We start from the raw sequence: 5,121 nt of genomic DNA, 5'->3' as shown, positions 1-5,121 counted from the left end.
CCCAGGCCAGGGTCAATTAAAATGCAGCTTTCCAAAAACATTTCCTCTCTTTTCAGCTGAGAAAAATCTCATTCTCTTTCAAAAGATAAGAAAGGGTTAATTAAAGGTAGCTCAAAGGGAAGAAAAAAGGGGAGACCCTAATGTGTTCTCTACCTGTGACCTCCCATTCTTGCCTGCAACAAGTAACTCAACAGGGAGAAATGCAGAAAGGATCTGAAGATTGTTCTAATGCTCCCTTGTCTAAACTGTTCTTGGGCTGATTTGTCCCTGTCAGTGGTCCTCAGGAGAGAGGGTCCCCATGCAGTTTTCCTCCAGGTACCTCTGCCTGGACAGTGCAGGCAAGTCGTTGCTCTGGATCTACTCCACTCATTTAATCAATTCTACCAGGTGCTGGGGCATGGAGGAGAGTTCAAAGCTCCAGCTTTTTCCCAGTAGAAGAAGGGCAAGTAATTTAGGCCCTTCCTCCCAAATCTTCTGAAGGAAAAGAGTAAAAGAGGAGAAAGAGTTCAGTCCTTCTGTGATGCTGGGACTCAGAAAGGTAAAGTGGACACCAGATGCCGACCTTTCTCAAGTGGGGGACTGGTACTAGACTTGGTGGTAGTGTCTTTTGTGGGAGGCCCCATTGCCACACACCAGACCGAATGTGCTGTCTACCTGGAAGGCTTTCCATCTCCCACCAGACACAGGATGCGCCTGTGAAGGCTCCCATGTGCCCTCCAGAGCACATGGGAAGTCTGGCGACTTCATCTGATACCATTCAAAGCTGTAGAAGAGCCTATGAATGTCAAATCAAGTCAGACAAGCTGCTCGCAGGTTATTTGAGAGTTTTCTGCACAGCTAGAGAGCAGGAGGATCTACAGTATCCTTCAGAAATGTTGTTTGCAGCTGGTGGGCACTGTTCCACATGCCAGGTTTCATCGACTTCCCTTTTCACCTGTTGCTACCTGTTCCCGTCCCTCCTCCCCTGTCATCCCACAGGTCAGGCTCCCCAGCCTCCTCCACCAGGTTACACAGTCCAACTGGACTGAGATTTTGAAGATGAAGTTGTCTTTGGTAGGGCCACCTGATTCCTGATAACCATAAAAGAGCAACAGGAAAAGAAGAAGACATGGATTTTTTTTAACTAAGGGTATCTTGTTGCACATCTTACCAAGATCCAAGTGTGAGGTGGCAGGGAAAGAACTGAATGACCCAGAACCTTTGTAAACTTTCAATGCTCCAACCCATTTGCTTGTTCCCAGTATCTATTGCTTTGCTTTCCATAGTCCACCTGCTGGCAGCCTGCAGCTCTCCCCAGGGTGAGTTGGGTGAAGGGATCCATACCTGCACCGGCTCCTGTCCTCTCCTTGGCCGGCACAGCCTGCTTCTCCTTCCTTCATCAGCCAAACCATAGTCCTGCTCCAGCAGAGATTTCAAAAACCCTGGCACAGGCTATGTTCCTCAAAAGTCATCCTGGGCACAATAAAGAGGACAGAAGAAAAGTAGAAAAATAAATGTGAGAACAGCCTTGGCCTCTGGGGTCTTCCTCTGAGAGCCTGGATGGCAGGGAGGTGCATGCAGGAGCGATGCTCAGCACTTCAGGAGGTACCACAGGAGGAGCCATGGGACTGGCAGAGGAGTCAGGTAACGGCACGGACAAATAAACTGAGGTGGGGTTCAGGCTGAGTTTGTACAGACTAGGTCCTACAAGCTCACCTAAGCTTAACAGCTGCTAAATAAGATGACAAATCATGTGATTCAAGCCAAAACAGTACAACATCCCTTTCCAGATCAATGAAGACGTGTGTCCTATCTGCGGCTCTCTCTCTCGTGTGCACTTGCATGTGCACACATCCCATCTCTTTAGATTTGCTGAAAGCTGCTATGGCCTGATTTTCAGCGGTGCTGAGTGCCTACAACTCATCATGACAGGCTATATATCAAATCCATCACCTCCTGGGAAACCTGATCACCCTAGTGGAAACCCTTACTTCAGGCTTTTAACTGGTTCCTACTGGTTTCAGAGAGCCAACTAGGTTTTGGAATAGAACTATCAACAGATCACTTGATTTGGGCTATACCAGTCTTTCAGGGGAAATTAATCTAAGTCCATGAAAACCAGTGAAGGAACCTACTGAAATGTCTAGCAAGGTATTAATTAAGAGAAAAAAATCTATTTTAAAACATTGAACCAATAAAAATAGCTCACACTTGGCTGGTTAGAACTGTTCATCAGGTGACTTGCTGCTGAACAGATGTCTCCAGCTGGGAATACTTGGATGAAATTCTCTATCTTCTCCTTTTTTTAAAACCAGTTATTAAAGAAGTACATTAGAGGTTTGAAGCATGTGTTAATTCAAGCCAGAAAAACAAAACAAAGCAGAAACCACACATGCATTGCCAAGAGAGAGGTTGCTGAGGTGTAATCACAGCTTTAAAGGGTGAAGTTCCTTATCTGGATGTTTGAAGGATGAAAACACAGTTATTAAAATGCCTGGAAATACAGAGTTAAGATTGAATATAAACAGGGCACTCATACTGAAAGCATGAAGATTCATAGAGACGGCTATCCAGACAAGTATAAACTTGCCTTTCATAACATTCACAAAATGCACAAAGTGGTAGTTTATTGCATATATGTAGATTAGCTCAGAGCAGTCAGGAAAAAAAAGTATTTCATTTTTATTTTTCAATTGCAGTGGGTATAAATATATATTTTAAAAATTAAATTAATGCTTGGCATTATTGTTTAGCCAAATACTCTGGTTACAAGAGGGAATTACTGAATCTGACATAGCCTGGTATACACTGATTGTTGGAGGAGCTGTTACTTTTCTACCTTGCAGTGTATATGCTGGACATTTTGGTACGTGTTTTGCCTTCACTAGCATATGAGGTATTGATCACACAGGAGGAAAACAAGCAGAAATGATCTCCTTTGATATAGCAAATTCAGTGTGGCACGCAGGATTTGCCATCAAAATAGACACAGAAACGAAGCAACCTTCAGTGACCATGCTTCATTTTCGCAGCAGCCCGCACTCACCTCACACTGACTCTCTCCTTGCTGCATTTTTCTGCTCGCCCTCTCTCCAGCTGGGGAGATGCAGCCACAATTTATGGGATTGCAGAATGACCCGTGCAGCAACTGGCCAATTTGGCGGGAGAGCCTTTTGCTTAGGAAACGGGGTGAGAATTTGTAGCAACGCTGTGCTGTGGGCTCTCCTGCACAAAGGAATTCAACAATTCCGCGGAGACGCGCCGAAGGCAAACAGTTACACAGGAACTGCAGCCTGCCCCAGGGTCAGCAAGCAACTTGGCAAGCCCTCCACGGGTCCCGGCCAAGTCGCATTAGATCCACTCCCCGCTGACCGTCCATAGGATCCTTGTAGCAGCCAATGAAGGGAAACATCTCCAACTTTTCCAGGGCCTGGAGGTCTAGCCAGATTTAAGCCTGGGAGGTGTTCACAAAGTGCAACAACCGCACAGACACACATGCTAAAATGCAGCTTTTTTTCCCAGGGAGAAAATGGCAAGTTGCATTATAAGCCAAACGTACTGTTTGGGCAAACTGAGCAAAATTTACATCCCGATTCTGAAAGCATCCAGTCTGGGGCTGGTCAAGGCTGTGAGTCTGTTTATATGTAAAAGAAACAAAGATTGGGTTCCTTTTTCTTTCCCCTGGCTTGGTAACAGCTGAGTAAGTATTCCTCAGACTAGAAAGGAGGCCAGACAAAAGCATTTCCCCCAAATCCTTCCCTTTCTTTGTCTCTCTCCTCTTTCGTCCTGATATTTAGGACTTTAAAATGTTGGGGACGAAGGTGGAGGCTTTCAAAAGCCACCTCATTTCCGGTTCTGCTCATCCTTATCTATCAGAAATGCACAAAAGGTCTTTAATTTCACTGAATAACAGCTTCCTAGTAAATACCTTCCGCTAGAACCTCCTTGCTTTTCTTTTGCGCCTGGATCTATATGGAGGGGCTAGCATAGGAAGATAGCTGAGTTTCCTTAGGTGAACAGAGCACTTCACTCCCGTGGGGCACAACAAACCTGATCCTTCCTCCTCTGATCAACAAGAGCACGGAAGCTGCAAAACTGACCAGTACATCAAAAAGGAGCTTGAAAAATACTTTGAGCAAAAAATGCTAACTGTGCATCCTTCTCCTGTAAGTGCACAGATATTAAATCAGGAAACAGTACAGAACAACCACAAACACATATATACAGTGGCTGTCAAAACAGAAACAAAACTAAATCCCTAATAGGGACTAAAGGTGCAAAGAGCAAAAAGAAGAATATACAGTATGGGCTTTATGATTATATTTAAATCCTTATGCAGCAAATGCTGGAAAGGGAATTCCAAAAATTTTCTATATATAAGCATTTTTTGGGGTCCAGGACTTTGTGCAATGAAAAGGAATTACAAATCAGTCTGAATGAAAGCACAGATCCCAGTGGGTGTTAGAGCATGCATATGGACTCATGGTCTGTAACGCGAGTCTCCTGATCCTGCAAGGGGCACGGGACACATTCAGCTCTGCTATGAGCAGCCTTGTTGATGCCTTGGCTGCTGAACCTGCAGCAACACTGGCCTTTCTTGAAAGCATGCTTGTGTGGCCCTAGATTGTCTCAAGCATGACTGAGGCGAGAACTTCCTTCTCTCCTCCTTGGCCATCTGAAGGTCTGATCATCATGAATGTCTCATGCAGAGCCCCTTGGAAAAAAACAGGGAATAGACTGGGAGCTGATCTTTTCGGGGGGGGGGGAGGGGGGAACCCTTCCTTGAAGATCTCCTGGCTGTTGATGTCTTTATGGCATTGGGCATAGGTCTGGATCGCTTTCCCTTTCTTCCTGACACCCCCCCTTTCTACATCTCTTTCAAGGATGCTAAAAACCCTCCGGAAGATCACTTTTCCCATGCAGTAATCTATGCACTCTCTTTGTGATCGCAATAGAAGCAGATAAGCAGGCAGGAAAATTCCTCTGGTAAGATGTGGCCCAAACTCTGAAGTGTTTGAGAAACCTCTGAATGACACGAAATGACATTCCAAGATACGGCTGCAGTTATTACAGTTTTTCAGCTTCCACTGGCTACTTCAGACCTGAGGGGCTTATTCTGATCTTTCAGAAAAGTTTTGGTGT

This window comes from Apteryx mantelli, chromosome 18, assembly GCF_036417845.1.
Source record: "Apteryx mantelli isolate bAptMan1 chromosome 18, bAptMan1.hap1, whole genome shotgun sequence".
Taxonomy (NCBI): Eukaryota; Metazoa; Chordata; class Aves; order Apterygiformes; family Apterygidae; genus Apteryx; species Apteryx mantelli.
Note: the sequence above shows the minus strand (reverse complement) of the source record.